At 33.4% G+C, this 20,078-nt stretch overlaps 1 long non-coding RNA gene across 1 annotated transcript; it reads right to left on the reverse strand.

Moving 5' to 3' along the window:
• Nucleotides 1–256: 256 nt before the first annotated feature.
• On the reverse strand, nt 257–4,887 carry LOC132753630 (uncharacterized). Its single transcript, XR_009628984.1, has 2 exons — nt 4,813–4,887; nt 257–3,910 (listed from the first exon to the last, which is right to left on the reverse strand). It is a non-coding gene; the product is annotated as an uncharacterized LOC132753630 (long non-coding RNA).
• Nucleotides 4,888–20,078: the final 15,191 nt, after the last annotated feature.

Below are 20,078 nucleotides of genomic sequence, written 5' to 3' on the forward strand. Positions count from 1 at the left end.
TTTTAAAATTGGGCATACTTGTCATGTGTTTCTGGCCCCTACTTAAGAAATCATGCGAGATAAGTAGTCGCTTACCTACGAAGATATTGATATATCGCTACTGGCAAGTTAACCAGGAATGTCCGTTAGGTGGTACGTCTGACTGCCTAGATGAAAACCAACTGTGTTAATATCTGCGATAAAACTAAGCTTATGGATTAGTCAAGGTGCCAAAGTCTCAAACATAGAAGGAAAGAAATAAATAAGTAGAAAAAAAACTGATTCAGTTTCATTTATTTTGTTTTCATATTAATAAACAAAATATATTTGAAAAAGAATTAAGTACAGACAAACAAACGATAATTCTGTAAATTAAGGGATAAAAAACATTCACAAACGAAAACAGTTTATAACACATGTTCCGTGTCAGTTGATCAACGTAAAATATAAATATTATAAATAACTTAATATGCATATAAATACAAGACCTAGTGAAAATTTATGTTTGATATTTGTGTTAATTGTCATAGCATATGTTATTACACACTTGTACTTAACAAGATTTACTATTTTTAGAATAAAATTCCTCGCACGTGATCACATCACATCACGTGCGCGACGTTAACAAATGTATTAAATTGTCAAAATATACGCACTTATGAAATGGAAATTACCTCTTATGAGTGTATGACATAAACAAAAGAGAAACATTAACATTAGTACTTTTATCAGTTCGGTTTATGACCTTCAACATTTTGGCTAAAATACATGGTTTCCGGAAGTGAATTAGCGTATTTTCTTTTCATAAATTACTGAAATATTTTCATAAACATTTCAAATGATGCATAGAGTATCATCGTTTCCTGTTCATATTAAGTAAAACAAAAACTTAAAAGTTTGATAGGTTTCAAGTTACCTAGTCAAGTTTAAGCGATTATGAATGAAATCAAATCATATATGCATTGGCTCGTTTAGTTACAAGTGCATATAGTTTCACTTTCTATATGAAATGTTCACGGAAAAAGCACTTTTATTGCACATTTAGTTTAAAACAGTAGTACAATCCAAATATTTCATTCGTCAAAAATGAGGGTAACAGAAAGTGAAATAGTTTAAACTAAAAAAAAAATATTTTCGTTTTTCAAAATTTTGAGTAAGAAAAAAAATGTATCGAATTGCAATTTCGGTTCGATTTGGTGTTAGCCCTACATAACTGAGAAGGAAGGAACATAAAAGTGTGATTAGTCATACAAAATTCATCAAGAAAATTTAATTAAATACATTAAATCTTGATTAAAAATGTTTTGAAATTACATACTGACTGATATTTGTGTATTCCTACTATTCTCATCGTCGGAACCCCACGGGTACTGGTTTCGCTATAATGTATACATGTGTTACCGATTATGACTATTCTTAACTACCTGGGGACAAATTTAGTTTTATTATATGCACTATTTATTCCAATATATCAAATGATCCAAATACTAACATTTGATGAATTGTATTATAACAAATTAGAGACAAACAGAATATCATAAAAACGCGCGTGACTAATATAATGGTTCCTTCCCGCTACTTTGTACACACAAAAAAAAGCAAGTCAAGTATGAACGAACAAAAAATACAATATTGTCAGATATTGTATAAAATCAAACATGTTTGAAATACTTTAGAAAACAACAATAAAAATTAAAAATACAATTATTAAAGACGCTCCTAAAAAGGGAACGGTGGGAAATAATAAAAGAGATAAAACAATTCAAGTAAAAAAAATCATGAGCATTTGTAATAAGCTGTAAGGCAATGCCATTTGAAAATGATTCATGAAATATTCATAACTTTATTCATGAATGTGAATATAGATAAATATGTTTATCTTAATTAACAGTCTCTAATCAGTGTCGTAAAACGCTTTATTTTACTATTTTAATTTAAAGTTTTAAAAATCACTGTTCAATGAATAACATGTAAACAAACACTGTACAATCTCAATACAAACTTAATAAGACCTCAATACGATTTCATTACGATCTCAATACAAACTACATACGATCTTAATACAATTTCATAACGACCTCGATACAAAGTTAATACCACATCAATACAATTTCATTACGACCTCAATACAAAGTTAATACGACCTCTATACAATTTCATTACGACCTCAACACAAAGTTAGTACCACATCAATACAATTTCATTACGATCTCAAAACAAACTTAATACGACCTCTATACAATTTCAAGACGATCTCAATACAAATTAAATACGATCTTAATACAATTTCAATACAACCTCAATACAAACTAAATACAATCTCAATATAATCTCAATACAATTTCTACACAACAACAATGCGATCTCAATACAAACTCAATACGAAAGTTGGCCAGTCCAAACAAATGTTTATTTAATAATTTAACACTTCATGTATATTGAGATTTCTGAAAACGGTATCGATTTACAAAACTATTTTGTAAATTAGTCAACAACGTAATAGTACCCAAAATAGAATAATAAACAATTTTCAAAAGTCATAGATTAAAACTTTTTTGTTTATTATTTCAAAGGGCCGTGGACTATAGTGATTGCATATATTTAGACCCAAGAATCGTGTGTTCCAGCGTTACTATAAAGTACACAAATACTTGTTAGTTTCAAGGGTATTTCATTAAATCTTCACAGTCAAGCGTAATAATGATTAAAGTACTTTTCGATCAAGACAGAGTTAACATACATGATGATCGAAACGGTGGACTGGTGGTTAAAGTGTCTGTCTCTCAAACAAGGGATCATGGGTTCGAGTCCTACTCGGGATACCACCCTGTTTCTTCAGATGGAACCAGAACAGATTTGTTCAAGTTACTGGATTCAGATGCGATTTATATCCCTTCAAGAACTTGTTTCGAAATCGAAATTACACAAAACGTGTATTAGCATCAATACATGTAAAATCTTAAAAGTGGATAAAACAGAAAAATATATTTAGTTCAATACATTTTACTCTAATTTACAAAAACAAATGTTACATAGTAAGGCACAAAATAATGGTATAGTACATTATTGCTTAATGACATATATTTAGCACATATATGGAAGAATGAATAACGACCAGGGTAAGAATGATCCAAAATAGTTTACATGTTTATGCTGAAATGTAACTGAAATGTAGGTGAAATTCTTGAACACAAGCTTTACACATGTATCTTATGTAATCTAAAACTATACTATCTTTATCCATCCATTAATGGATGTAACATCACATTTAAAAACAAAACATCAGGAAAGAAAATACATCAAAAAACATTTTAAAATAGGAAATGATAATGGTCGGTAGTTTTCAGCTTAGTTAAACAAAATGTGAACAATATATGAATGTATATACATTTGTACATCATTACATGTAATAAAATCTAAAGTCCGGTAATGTCCAAACATCAATGGCGAAAAGTTTTTAAAAAATAGCTCTTCAGTTATTTAAGTGATCTATTTGAAAAAAGCTCTAGATCTGTTCTACAATTCCAGCTGTTTCCCTGCTCGGTTTACTCTTCCGGATAATTATGTAAAACTGGTCAGGTAAAAATTTTCGTTGAATTTTCTCGCAAAAACATTGTTTTTTCCCTTTTTTTCACATACTTTGTAACAGTAAGAACGTAACAAAACACAATGTTCCATGAAGTTTTTCTCAAATACTAGTAAAACAAATGTCAACAAAAAATGCTTCATATTTTGAAATTCGTGCTATAAAGCACAAAGGCAACTAAAGCTGCTATTAATGCACCACAAACAGGAAGGACAACTCTTGTCACATTGTTTTTATTTTCAATATTATCCCTTCTTCTCTCCCTTTTATCTTTCTTGGTTTCTTTGGCGGGTTTTCCTTTCAGCTGACGCATGATTAGGTTCACTGACAGACAGCTACCTGAAACTAGAACGAATGAAAGAGTTGATTGATAGAACATGTTGAATGAACAAACAACGCAAAGACACTACGTACGCCTTAAGCCAAGTTAAGGGCCGTATTCCTCTTTTCTAACCCATCCAACATACTTTCTTTCCCATTTTACTATAAGAGTATAAAACAAGAATTTGAAATATTATTGTTTTCTCTGTTCTAAATCAGTCTTTACCCCACTCACCCCTACACATACTTTAACCCCGTCCCCTCCCTGATGCAACATTGCTATCGCACGGTCAGCATTCAAGTTAAATTGATAGAAAATGTATTTTCAAAAACTGTATATGCACGCTAAAATAAGTTAAGCTTATTTTTGAATAAATAATAATATTTCAGAGAATCTATGGCTAGATATTATTCGGGTAGGCTTATAGTACAGCGCCCCTTTGATTAAATGCCTACATTTTGTCCCATTTTCTATAAAAAAAAAACAACAACTGAGATTTTCATAGAATTTTCAAAGAATGACTGTTATAGATGAATTAACATCACTGATCAATATTAATATGATGAAAGTGAAAAAGAAATAGATCTAGAAAATATGCGCAGAATACATTTTTTTACAGTTTTCTTTTATAAACGGTTAACTTATAGTAAAATCTAGTTTTATCTTCAACTGCTGATCTATCGAAGTCACTGATTTAGAAATTCCTCTCTATTATAAAGAGAAACTCTTTGTAAACACGAACCTATTCACTGCCACTTTTAAAATGTAAACACATCAACTGTCATGGTTTAACTTTTCTAACGTCGTAAGCCCATCCGCGATTAAATATTTGTTATTTTATGTTATATTACATGAAAAGACTTGTGTTAAAACATAATTTCCATGCATCATGCCTTGATAAATCAAATTTTGAGTCTATATTTACCTTTTCAGCGTCCACGTATGACGCGTGTAAATCGCAACGTTTCGGATAATTGGGCAAGAAGTGAATAGTTTCGTGTCTGTAAAAATGGCGGGAAATATGAACAATACTACCTTATTATTTCGGTGATATAATAATAACGCTTTTATGTTTAATTGAGTAATGTTTTAAATAAACAACTAAGACAAGATTAGAAAAGCTCTATATCTATTATTGAGCAAAATAAAATAACAAATAAAAGACTAATAATAGCTCTATATCTAGATCTACTATTGAGCAAAAATAAAATAACACTTCATTAACCTTTAAGCAGTTTCTCTTATCAAGTCAAAAGAAACATGATCGCGACAGATATATATGATAGTTGTGAGTGACTCAGTGTCGGAAATAGTAATACTTGAAGTGTTGAAATTCTGATTGTTTTACCCTCATCAATAGGGTAGTACCCATAATCCTGTACATTCAGCTTTATATATTCAAACACAGCTTGTTGTTTCAAACTTAATATCATAAAATCTTCATTTGATCAATAATTATGATATAAAACCATAAAAAATGTGTTACAGGATCTTTAACAGTCAAATTAAATTAATTTGTTTTGTTTTGTTTGATTTCAAATAAACAAAATCAATAAAAGAAAAAAACAATTGAAAGTGAAATTACACATATTTGTATTGTACAGAGAGATTCGTGAATTTTTGGTATTTTGATTACGACATATTGGAAGTAGAAACAATCAAGAAAGAGAAAGTAGCTTTCTGTCTACTTGAAACTATAATTGTTGATTAATGGCATGTCAAATGAGCCTGTTTTCAGGGTAAATTTATAAGTCGACCTGCTAGGATGACCACGGGAAAACGCGTTCTTCTGTTTTTCTTTTTCTTTATTTTTCGTTAGACAGGCCTATTTGGTTTCGTTCTATTTGTAAAAATTAATGTGATGTAAAATAACCTAACCAGTATCCGAAAATCGATGAGCCTTTATTGCATTCAGTTTCGTCACATCTTTTATAAATATATTCCTAAATCAATAAACGATAAAATATTTGCACGTAATTTTCAAGTCAACAAGGAAGCATTCAGTGGCGTAGATAGTAAGAAGAATTAAACAGATTAAAACAGCAAATAGTTGCGGTGCATTGGCCATCCACACCCCACCCTAGTCGAATTTCTATGAAACAAACCAGCCTTTAAATTTTATATAATTATAAGGAATAGATAAACTATACGCCTCTTTTGAATAGTTTAACTGTACGCCTCTTTTTATGATTTCAGCATTATCAATATACAGTGACCGTTACGGTAGAGGCAGTATAATTGTGTGGGGAGCAATCAACCATTGATTTAAATCAGTTTTAGCTGTGCTTTGCCAGGGAAATCTCCAAGCTAGACGATATATTGACCAAGCTTTAGTTCCCAGCCCGCATACCTCAATCAGTTACAGCGCGAGACTTGTAATCTCGACATTGTGGGCTCGATTCCCGAGCTGGCCAACTAAAATTACTAATCAGACTTCCGGATTAGACTTTAAATCGAGGTCCCGTGTATGGGTGCTTAAACACTTGGCAGGCTAAAGGCATCTTTCTGTATCATCCTCCAAAAATAAAATGACTAATACTCTTCTGGAGGACTCGCTCATATGGACAACCGGTGGCGAGTATAAATAAACACAAATACACACGCACCTTTGTCACTATTGATCCAACAACTTCAGGGACTTACATAGTCTTGTTTCCTCCCTACTATTCTGCGTAGTTACAAGAGCCGGTAATTCAGACTAGGACTTACACTGCAGCATACTTATGCAAGACATCACGTCGCACGCATCAGTCGCGATCTGCTGCAGCATAATGATATAAATGTTTTCCCTGGCCATCATGTATGCCGGATATCAACCCAATTTTATGAACGCGTTTAAGATTATATCGGTCAAACTCTATATAAATTCAGTCACAAACCATCCAGCAATTTGACAGCAGCTGTTCGCGGTGAGTTGAACAAGATTCCACGTTATCTTCTCAATCGGTGTTGGTCTATGAGAAGGATCTTGACTACTATTATAACTAGTGGTGAAGATCACATAAGATTCAGACTCGGAAACTGGAATATGATTGACTATCCCTGACGACACGACTGGTGCAGACTGAATATCGCGGTATATCGCGGGATATCACTACATTGTATCTGAAACTGATTGGCCTATAATATTGGTGTTAATTTATTCATTCATCTATTTATTTATTTATTTATATATAAACATTTTTTATTTATATTTTTATCTATTTTTATTTATTTTCTCTTTAATGAAATAAACTTTTGACAATGTAAGTCGAGTTCTAAGCATTTTCGATAGTAGATATGTATTTTACTTTGATATTGCATACAAACCAACTTGCGGATCAAACGAGAATGTAAGAGGATATGACACACCAAAACCGTTGCGAACGTTTTGAAGCAAACTTGAATATCGGAAGTAGTAAATTTTCTAACGAAATGTGCATAACGAAATGTGTACGAATATTCAGAGTAGTTTTCTATCTTATAATTAATTCATACAGTTGATATAAAAAAATACAAATGAAAAAAAAACTACGTCTCTTACAAAGAAATCAGAAACGTACTATACTGTTTCATTTCATGAAATAAGAGCCCCGTTAGATGAACAGCGAAGTGTTTCTAGAAAAGGTCCAGTATACACACATCCTACGCCCCATACTACTGTTGATATATAAATGTACGAGATATTACAGCATTACGGTTTCCGCTGGTCATTTCTTCTCAGAAAGTAAATCCCCCAAACGTGCTACATTTTGCAGAAGATAGAAATAGAATCAGAGCGCAGCAGATGGTGACTTTTGTATCAGCGTCATTAGCCTTTCTATTGAGATGTCAACTGTTAAAGGGACGTAATGGTCATTTACGTTAGGTTCTGAATGACCATGGTCAACGGGAGATAAGTCAGTTTGCTTCCACTTTCTTTCTAATTTGTTATTCTTGTGTGAATGTATATAACAAAATGTTCAATGTTGATTCTTTTGGTGATTTGTCTGAGATATACTTCCTAACGTATCCATTATGACAGATATATTATGTTAGCAATGAATAACATTTTTATAGTATTGATTTTGACACGTTATGGGGATGGATCATATGTATTATTTTTATGATGATGATGATGATGATGATGATGATGATGGTGGTGGTGATGATGATGATGATGATGATGATGATGATGATGATGGTGATGGCGATGATGATGATGATGGCGATGATGATGACGACGACGACGACGATGATGATGATGATGATGACGATGATGATGATGATGATGATGATGAATTTACACAACTAATCATGAGTGACCTCTGCCTAATAATAAAAGGTATGATAATAAATCAGATAAGAAAACACATATGTTACTTGCTCGACAATATTACCAAATAATTGCGTTCGCGAATTCATGTGACAAACTTTTGTCGTCTGCAATTTTTTTTTTTTTTTGGAAATATTGTTCATTTGTTGTTCTCACACAAAGGCATATGAGTTTGGCCTTGCCATAATAAAGTTGTTTCTATTACTTCGACAACTCCCTTTTCTGCACAAATGTAACGGAAATTTAGATGTGCACATTTTTGAAAGGAACGGCTGCAAGTTGTTGTGAAACAATAGTCACAGTGACGGCAATAATTCACCGATTATTATATGCCATGTCTTGGTAGAAAGCTAATACCCCCTGTGTTTAGAATATATGCCATTTATTGTAATCGAGATAAATGGCAGTCACAAAAATGTATGTTATAAATGTTTGCGTTTTCGTGTGTATTTCAACGTAAATTTAGATGCGAACAGTTTTGCAAATGGTTGTGAAACAATGATCGCTGTCGCAGAAATGGTTCGCCGAAAATTATATGCTGTGTCTGGTATAACAGCTAAGATCTCCTGCTTTAAGATTGACTGCAATTCATTGCAATCGGGCAAAAATCATTGTCACAAAAAGTGAGCTATTTCGTTGGTATTTTTTAGTCTGAGTAGAATAATTGTTTCGGCAAAAAAGCCAGTAATAGCCAAATATTAAATATGGCATTGAAATGTAAGTCCAGTGGGATCACTGAGAAAGTCGGTTTATCGTAAAGTTTGTGGCTTAATGCACACGTCACGTTGTACGAGACGTTGTCCGGAAGGGAATTTTGAGCTCTGCGCTGCTGACATGCGTTTTCAAACTACAGGGAACCGTTATGCACGAATGTTCTCTAACTCCAAGAATAGGTCGAGTTCTAAGCATTTTGGTAGTATATATGTATTTTACTTTGATATTGCATACAAACCAACTTGCGGATCAAACGAGAATGTAAGAGGGTATGACACACCAAAACCGTTGCAAACATTTTGAAGCAAACTTAAATATCGGAAGTAGTAAATTTCCTAACGAAATGTGCATAACGAAATGTGTACGAATATTCAGAGTAGTTTTCTATCTTATAATCAATTCATACAGTTGATATACAAAAACAAAAATGAAAAAAAAATGTAAAAAAAACAACTCCGTCTCTTATAGAGAAATTAGAAACGTACTATACTGTTTCATTTCATGAAATAAGAGCCCCGTTAGATGAACAGGGAAGTGTTTCTTGAAAAGGTCCAGTATACACACCCCCCTACGCCCATACTACTGTTGATATATAAATGTACGAGATATTACAGCATTACGGTTTTCGCTGGTCATTTCTTCTCAGAAAGTAAATCCCCCTAACGTGCTACATTTTGCAGCAGATAGAAATAGAATCAGACTGCAGCAGATGGTGACTTTTGTATCAGCGTCATTAGCCTTTTTATTGAGATGTCAACTGTTAAAGGGACGTAATGGTCATTTACGTTAGGCTCTGAATGACCATGGTCAACGGGAGATAAGTCAGTTTGCTTCCACTTTCTTTCTAATTTGTTATTCTTGTGTGAATGTATAAAAAAAATGTTCAATGTTGATTTTTTTGGTGATTTGTCTGAGATATACTTCCTAACGTATCCATTATGACAGATATATTATGTTAGCAATGAATAACATTTTCATAGTATTGATTTTGACACGTTATGGGGATAGATCATATGTATTATTATTATGATGAAGATGATGGTGATGATGATGATGATGATGATTATGATGATGATGATGGTGATGGTGATAATGATGATGGTGATGATGATGATGATGGCGATGATGATGATGATGATTATGATGATGATGATGGTGATGATGATAATGTTGATGATGATGATGATGATGATGATGATGATGATGATGATGATGATGATGATGACGACGTCGATGACGATGACGATGATGATGATGACGATGATGATGATGATGATGAATTTACACAACTAATCATGAGTGACCTCTGCCTAATAATAAAAGGTATGATAATAAATCAGATAAGAAAACACATATGTTACTAGCTCGACAATATTACCAAATAATTGCGTTCGCGAATTCATGTGACAAAATTTTGTCGTCTGCAAATTTTTTTTTTTTTTTTTTTTTTTTTTTTTTTGGAAATTTTGTTCATTTGTTGTTCTCACACAAAGGCATATGAGTTTGGCCTTGCCATAATAAAGTTGTTTCTATTACTTCGACAACTCCATTTTCTGCACAAATGTAACGGAAATTTAGATGTGCACATTTTTTGAAAGGAACGGCTGCAAGTTTGTTGTGAAACAATAGTCACAGTGACGGCAATAATTCACCGATTATTATATGCCATGTCTTGGTAGAAAGCTAATACCCCCTGTGTTTAGAATATATGCCATTTATTGTAATCGAGCGTAAATGGCAGTCACAAAATGTATGCTATATAAATGTTTGCGTTTTCGTGTGTATTTCAACGTAAATTTAGATGCGAACAGTTTTGCAAATGGTTGTGAAACAATGATCGCTGTCGCAGAAATGGTTCGCCGAAAATTATATGCTGTGTCTGGTATAACAGCTAAGATCTCCTGCTTTAAGATTGACTGCAATTCATTGCAATCGGGCAAAAATCATTGTCACAAAAAGTGAGCTATTTCGTGTGTATTTTTTAGTCTGAGTAGAATAATTGTTTCGGCAAAAAAGCCAGTAATAGCCAAATATTAAATATGGCATTGAAATGTAAGTCCAGTGGGATCACTGAGAAAGTCGGTTTATCGTAAAGTTTGTGGCTTAATGCACACGTCACGTTGTACGAGACGTTGTCCGGAAGGGAATTTTGAGCTCTGCGCTGCTGACATGCGTTTTCAAACTACAGGGAACCGTTATGCACGAATGTTCTCTAACTTCAAGAATAGGTCGAGTTCTAAGCATTTTGGTAGTAGATATGTATTTTACTTTGATATTGCATACAAACCAACTTGCGGATCAAACGAGAATGTAAGAGGATATGACACACCAAAACCGTTGCGAACGTTTTGAAAGCAAACTTAAATATCGGAAGTAGTAAATTTCCTAACGAAATGTGCATAACGAAATGTGTACGAATATTCAGAGTAGTTTTCTATCTTATAATCAATTCATACAGTTGATATACAAAAATACAAATGAAAAAAAAATGTAAAAAAAAAAACAACTCCGTCTCTTACAGAGAAATTAGAAACGTACTATACTGTTTCATTTCATGAAATAAGAGCCCCGTTAGATGAACAGGGAAGTGTTTCTTGAAAAGGTCCAGTATACACACCCCCTACGCCCATACTACTGTTGATATATAAATGTACGAGATATTACAGCATTACGGTTTCCGCTGGTCATTTCTTCTCAGAAAGTAAATCCCCCTAACGTGCTACATTTTGCAGAAGATAGAAATAGAATCAGACCGCAGCAGATGGTGACTTTTGTATCAGCGTCATTAGCCTTTTTATTGAGATGTCAACTGTTAAAGGGACGTAATGGTCATTTACGTTAGGTTCTGAATGACCATGGTCAACGGGAGATAAGTCAGTTTGCTTCCACTTTCTTTCTAATTTGTTATTCTTGTGTGAATGTATATAACAAAATGTTCAATGTTGATTTTTTGGTGATTTGTCTGAGATATACTTCCTAACGTATCCATTATGACAGATATATTATGTTAGCAATGAATAACATTTTCATAGTATTGATTTTGACACGTTATGGGGATAGATCATATGTATTATTATTATGATGAAGATGATGGTGATGATGATGATGATGATTATGATGATGATGATGGTGATGGTGATAATGATGATGGTGATGATGATGATGATGATTATGATGATGATGATTATGATGATGATGATGGTGATGATGATAATGATGATGATGATGATGATGATGATGATGATGATGATGATGATGATGACGACGACGATGACGATGACGATGATGATGATGACGATGATGATGATGATGATGATGATGATGAATTTACACAACTAATCATGAGTGACCTCTGCCTAATAATAAAAGGTATGATAATAAATCAGATAAGAAAGCACATATGTAACTAGCTCGACAATATTACCAAATAATTGCGTTCGCGAATTCATGTGACAAAATTTTGTCGTCTGCAATTTTTTTTTTTTTTTTTCTTTTTTTTTTTTTTTTTTTTTTTTTTTTTTTTTTGTTGTTCTATTGTTCATTTGTTGTTCTCACACAAAGACATATGAGTTTGGCCTTGCCATAATAAAGTTGTTTCTATTACTTCGACAACTCCATTTTCTGCACAAATGTAACGGAAATTTAGATGTGCACATTTTTTAAAGGAACGGCTGCAAGTTGTTGTGAAACAATAGTCACAGTGACGGCAATAATTCACCGATTATTATATGCCATGTCTTGGTAGAAAGCTAATACCCCCTGTGTTTAGAATATATGCCATTTATTGTAATCGAGCGTAAATGGCAGTCACAAAATGTATGTTATAAATGTTTGCGTTTTCGTGTGTATTTCAACGTAAATTTAGATGCGAACAGTTTTGCAAATGGTTGTGAAACAATGATCGCTGTCGCAGAAATGGTTCGCCGAAAATTATATGCTGTGTCTGGTATAACAGCTAAGATCTCCTGCTTTAAGATTGACTGCAATTCATTGCAATCGGGCAAAAATCATTGTCACAAAAAGTGAGCTATTTCGTGTGTATTTTTTAGTCTGAGTAGAATAATTGTTTCGGCAAAAAAAGCCAGTAATAGCCAAAATACTAAATATGGCATTGAAATGTAAGTCCATTGGGATCACTGAGAAAGTCGGTTTATCGTAAAGTTTGTGGCTTAATGCACACGTCACGTTGTACGAGACGTTGTCCGGAAGGGAATTTTGAGCTCTGCGCTGCTGACATGCGTTTTCAAACTACAGGGAACCGTTATGCACGAATGTTCTCTAACTTCAAGAATAGGTCGAGTTCTAAGCATTTTGGTAGTAGATATGTATTTTACTTTGATATTGCATACAAACCAACTTGCGGTTCAAACGAGAATGTAAGAGGATATGACACGCCAAAACCGTTGCGAACGTTTTGCAACAAACATCGGAAGTAGTAAATTTCGTAACAAAATGTGCATAACGAAATGTGTACGAATATTCAGAGTAGTTTTCTATCTTATAATCAATTCATACAGTTATAAAAAAAATACAAATGAAAAGAAAATGTAAAACAAAAAAAAATCCGTCTCTTACAGAGAAATCAGAAACGTGCTATACTGTTTCATTTCATGAAATAAGAGCCCCGTTAGATGAACAGGGAAGTGTTTCTTGAAAAGGTCCAGTATACACACCCCCTACGCCCCATCCTACTGTTGATATATAAATGTACGAGATATTACAGCATTACGGTTTCCGCTGGTCATTTCTTCTCAGAAAGTAAATCCCCCTAACGTGCTACATTTTGCAGAAGATAGAAATAGAATCAGAGCGCAGCAAGATGGTGACTTTTGTATCAGCGTCATTTGCCTTTTTATTGAGATGTCAACTGTTAAAGGGACGTAATGGTCATTTACGTTAGGTTCTGAATGACCATGGTCAACGGGAGATAAGTCAGTTTGCTTCCACTGTTATTCTTGTGTGAATGTATTAACAAAATTTGTTATTCTTTTGGTGATTTGTGTGAGATATACTTCCTAACGTATCCATTATGACAGATATATTATGTTAGCAAGAAACAATTCTATATATTTAACCTTTAGTAAATATGTTGATTGGCTTTTGGTAATTTGTCTGAGATATACTTCCTAACGTATCTATAGAAGTGTAATGGAAATATCATGAAAGGATTCTGTTACGCACCTCCTGTTTACTACTCAGATTGCCTCGTTCAAGATTAAGCTTGCATTGATTTATCACAGGTTCTCTCTCAAAAATCAAAACGGAACACCACAATTGTTCCCAATTATTTTAAAGACGGTTATCAACGCAGAAACTTCAAATATAGCATGTATAGTTATTTATAAGCTCAGATATTAGATTTATTTTCATATCTGTTTCTTATATGTAAATTCGACCCTGGCCAATTCGAAACTTAAGCTCAAAAACTACATTGAATTGTAGTACAAATCATATTATTATTAAAAGGGAGACAACTTTGCTACTACAATACAGCAAAGCAAAACGCTTGGGAATAGAACATTCACGATGCCCACACATTAAATGACCCAACCGAATAAGAAAGGGGAGACTGTTTGTAGGAAATTATCTAGAACACTTTCATATTGATTCTTTCGCCCAGCTATCCATAGTTAATTCTTCTTCAGTAAAATTTTGGATATTTTATTTCCGTTTTCCCCTTCTGTCCTGTTTGTATTTTAATTTAATTCTGAAAGACTCCTTTATTGTATTCTTGATTGTTTTCAGTTTGTTCATAATTGTTGTTTACTACGACCATTACTTTTTAATAATATTAAATTGAAAAATACTTGCTGTAAAATTACATCAAGAACGAAGTAAACAGTTAATAAATGTTTTGTTTAAAACAAAAAGAAAAAGCAATTCATTAACGGAAAAGCATAACAGAGAATATTAACAGGGTCATCGTATGAAATAAAATAGAATAAAATAACGTCGTAACATCATCTCCTCTGTGGCAATCCCAGCACGATATTTATTGATATAATTTCACAGAGGATATACTGACTGTGGAATGTCCCCCACCCGCATCTGAAAATAACATGCATTTAGTCACTACTCGACTTTTATACAAATGAATGCTTTACAATGAAACTGGTTGTCAGAAAGTTACTGGTGTAGATTTGTTTTTAGACATTTACTTTATGAAGTTTCAGTTGAATGTCTTTGATAGTGAAAAACTGACAACATGATTAAACACAATATAATGGGTTGAACGTGCTATATAATTGTATTTAAAAATAACTAAAGGTATTGACTGTGCTTATTATTTGGCCACATTCTTCTTTCATGCAAATGCCTTTTAACATAGCTGTATCTCAAAAGATTTTCATCAAAGAGTGAGCTTTTCATAATACACAGCACAGTAACATTTTGCTTAAATGTCGACAAAATACCAACTATATCTAACATTATAAAGTAAGTGATCTTCAGGTTACAAATCTCTATGTATCCATGCTCACAAGACGCAGACGAAAATTCCAAATATTTTGAGATAAAATGACATTGCAGTTGATTTTCGGCTAAAAGTGGTAATAACATTGACAGTTTTAAACTTCACAAATTTACAATTTCAACTAAATGACGATTTCAACTTCGTGAATTCAAGACTTCAACTTCATGAAATCATCTTCACAATTTCAACTTCGTGAATTAACGTTTTCAGCTTCTTGAACGTGAAATCGTGAATTCGTAAATATGTGCAGTACAAATCGTGACTTTGAAATCGAAAATTCGCAATCCGTATGTTAAATTTGTGAATTCGTGAGTTGTAATCTTCAATTCATGAAGAAAAAAATATTGATTTAATGCAGTTGAAATCATGAATTCGTGAAGTTGAAATCGTGAATTTGTGAATATGAAATAGTGAATTTGCGAAGTTGAAACAGCGAATTCACGAAGCTGACATCGTATGTTGCAAACGTAAATTCACTAAATAAAATTTCTAAATTCAAGTCTTCACGATGACATTTGGTATTCATGAAGTCAAAATGTCCCAACTGGCTTTCGTACCTAAGCTTGGAACTTTATGGGTTTCTGTGAAGCTTGGCCCGGGCATCATAGAAGCCAAATGAAAATGGCGAGATTTGGTAGTTATCACATTTTTACCCAGCTTATCTTCCATAGAAAGCCAGAAAATTCCCAAATGGGCTCATAGGGCTAGCCGGAATTGGCGAGATCTGAGCTGAAATGACCATTTATCGTCCGATTTTCGGTTAAACGTCGGCAAAATACTAAAGTATTCCCGACGGACACACCTACAGCAGCGGACACACGGTCAGACCCCCTAACTATCCCACCATATTGGGATCTGCATAATTGGGGCTTGAGCTAACAGGGAGCAACCGAAAATGGCGAGATATGAGTTGAAATGATCATATATAGTACGATTTTCGGCTCAACGTCGTTATAATACAAGAGTATTACCGACGGACACACCTATTCCCGCGGGCACACGATCATGCCCCCTTACCATCCCACCATATGGGGTTCTGCGAAAATGTGCCTGGGACTCACATGGGCTAGATATTAACTGAAATGGTCACTTATAGTTTGATTTTCAGCTCAACGTCGGCAAAATACCAGAGTATTCCCGACGGACATTCACCAGCTGACACACAGACACACCATGCTCGACACACAAATTCCTAAGTCTAACGCCGGGTTTCTTTTCAGCTTAAGTAGCCTTGATTACGATTATTCTGGCTAGCCTTACATATTATTTCAAGAATGCTTGAAAATAAATCAAGGTGTTTAAAAACGTTACAAGATTCAAAGATTACACTAACACATTAAATGGTACATTCCGTTTCGTGCGATTAATGACTGATTTTTTGTATTTATCTCCATATTTCTAAGTTGCGTGTCTAACGCACTAAGAGGGGTGTTTGCATATTTGACCGCTTACTGGTAATTTACGTGGTTTGTAATTTGTAAATTACTTTTTTTGTTCAGTTCACAATTGCAATGTTTAACTGTTAAATACAATCACCATCATGTATGTTTCCATAATTTACATGACTTTTCATTTATAGTACATTTTTCGGCTTAATGTCGGCAAAATACCAGAGAATTCTCGACGGACAAACCTGTACTAGCGGACACACGGTCAAACCACCTTACCATCCCATTATATGGGGTTCTTGGGCTTACATGGGCTAACTGGAATAGGCGAGATATAAGCTGAAATGGTCATTTATAGTACGATTTTCGGCTCAACGTCGGCAAATCCGATAGACACACCTATACCAGTGGACACAGCATGCACGACACACATGGTCTTAAATATGTCGTCGGTTTTTCAAGCTAACCGGAATAGCCAGAGATGAGGTGATAAGTAATTTGAAACTACATTGTTGAATTAACCAATGGTCGTTTGAACATGTTTAATTGTATCTTCTCTGGCTAGCCTGTTCAGCAGGAACCGGACTCCGGTTATCCGGAGTAGCCGGAACAGCCGATCTCAACGAAAATGTGTTCCGGCTGTTCATGCTGTTCCGGCAGTCTGGCTAACTTCACGAACATCAAAACCATGAGCTCAAAATCACTGAGTTTGATTCGTTCTGATAAAACAACATAAATAAAATAAAACATGTAAACAGTATAAGTAATCGTTTGCCATGGGATAATTCTTCAATGATAAATGAGCCGTGTCACGACAAAACCAAAAAAGTGCGTTTGCGACCAGCATGGATCCAGACCAGCCTACGCATTCGTGCAGTCTGATCAGGATCCATGCTGTTCGCTTACTAACTTTATTACAAGAAGAGAAATTGATAGCGAACAGCATGGATCCTGATCAGACTGAGCGGAAGCGCAGGCTGGTCTGGATCCATGCTGGTCGCAAACGCACTATGTTGGTTTTGTCGTAACACGGCTCAATTGTTAAAACATATTTCCGTGTTTGATTTATATATTCAACCCTAATGTATAAAATATTCGTACACAATACAGGTATCAAACATTTTGGAAAGACCATTCATTTAAATTGCACCATTATACGTGTATAAAGTAAAGTAAAAATAATATTTAAATGAATGATGTTTGTGAGTATATGGAGACCCTTTAAGGGGAAACAATATTTTCCCACTCAGACAGTAAAAGTCTCCCAATTAAAGTTGACTATATCATGGTTATTGTTTTGTCGAGTTTAATATGCCGTAATATGACAATCAAGCAATCAAAAGAAGTGTCAAATTAATCAAACAAAGCAAACAAAAGGGTTGTTGATTTTTAAATGTAAATACGTGTACATAAATTAGATAATTTAAAAGATAAGCTAACGTCATTTCAGTAAAAAATATATATATCAAATTTGAAAGTTTTGTTTTCATGACAATGATTTTAGTTTCTATTCTTCTTGATCATTTTAATTAAGATTTGTCCAAACGAAATGTTGAATAATATTTGCTTCGCGTTGTGGCATTACTTGCCAGCAATAATCTTTCCTGTCTAAAGATTAAATTGCTCAATGGAATTGTAAAAGTCAATGTCTTAAAGCTTGCATTAATAACATTCTTCACTCGTTCAATATACAATTTTATTTAATGACAATTGTCAGTACCCTATATTTCTTACTTTATATATATGAAGTACTAAATGATTGAATAATCTGTTTGAATTAATAAATAAAAAGGCTCAAAGCGATAAATATCAATTCGGTAATATTATTCCATGCATTTTTCAGTTTTTTTATTGTTAAAATAGCCCCGAGGCAAATGGTAAACATAGCCACAAGGTAGACTTATTATTTTAGATATTTGCATAAAATCATTGAGGTGTGCGGCAACCAGTACTTTCAGTGCTTTGATATTCAAGTACTTATAGCGTTTTCAAAACGGTTCTCTCCCCAATATTCCAAACAAACATACGTTAGTTCTTTTTTACACGATACATAATTTTCAAAGACGTCAAAATGACTAGAAATGGCCACATGATGTTTAAGCATAAATATATAAAACGTTTTTTACGCCTCGAACAAGTAACTTTTTAAAGTTAGTTGAAATATTTTTGAAGTCAACTTTTAAGTCAGTTTTGTGTTACATGTATGCCATATGGCTTTGCTTAAACTTTCATAATAATTTTTTTTAGCTTACTACAAGTATGCGAATGAGTTTTAAAACTTTTAATAGAAAATTATTTAAAAAAATATTAAATAAAAATATTTAAAAATTAAATTAATGAAATTAAATTATTAAATAAAAAAATGTTCATGTGGACATTTTATCCTTCATTTTTTTCACTTCTGCCATTTTGTTAATTAGTTTAAGTCGGAGTGAACTCCTGCCAAAGGGCATGGGTCACCTTAATCTGTATCTCTTTCAATAACATTAAACACATTAAAATAATGAAAACTTATTTGTATATTTGCGCTTGTGATTTGGCTCATCATTATTGTCAATCGGGCATGAATGGCAACGTGCAATTCTTTGCCATCGCGTGAACTAACTTCGATATAATGGTTTTGGTTAAAGTCAGACCCAATCCTTAGGCTTATGTAGGCGTAATATTTGCACAGAGCTCAATAAACATTGCATTGTGACCCAGCATGACAGGACGGAGATATAAAGCTATTTTTGAGATTCTGTCATCATATGTGATGTAACGCACCGTTATAAGATATTGGTATTTGTCCATCCGCACAAAAAAAGACCGCGTGACCAGGGAAGCTTGCACGTGATGATAGTAAAAGGCACTTTGTGGCGTTTGTGGGGTGGAAAGATGACAATGACCAATCAAAATTCTAGTTATATTTATTGTTTCCATGGGAAGTCAATCCTTCACAGATTTCCTTCGGCAAAAAAGAAACGTACTGTACATATTTCATTTATTTAATCAGCTGTTATAAGGATATTATTGTCCGTTATTTTCAGATGCATTTCTCGGCGTAGAATCCAGCACTGAAACAGAAAACACAATATTACCATAAGATATTGGTTTAATATTTTTTAACATCACTGCTTGGTGATACTAAGAGGATCAATGTTGGCAATTATAGATATACCAAAGTTTTTAACAAACGATTTACAGATCTTAATGAAGTCTACTGTAACATATTTCAATTAACATAATGCATATAATCAGCAAAGTCTAAATATGCAGTCCTTTTTTTTCTAATAATTATTCATTTTTAGAATTCACATGCTAAAACCCATCATCTATATATT

Source organism: Ruditapes philippinarum, unplaced genomic scaffold, assembly GCF_026571515.1.
Source record: "Ruditapes philippinarum isolate M1 unplaced genomic scaffold, ASM2657151v2 ctg887_1_1_1_1, whole genome shotgun sequence".
NCBI lineage: Eukaryota > Metazoa > Mollusca > Bivalvia > Venerida > Veneridae > Ruditapes > Ruditapes philippinarum.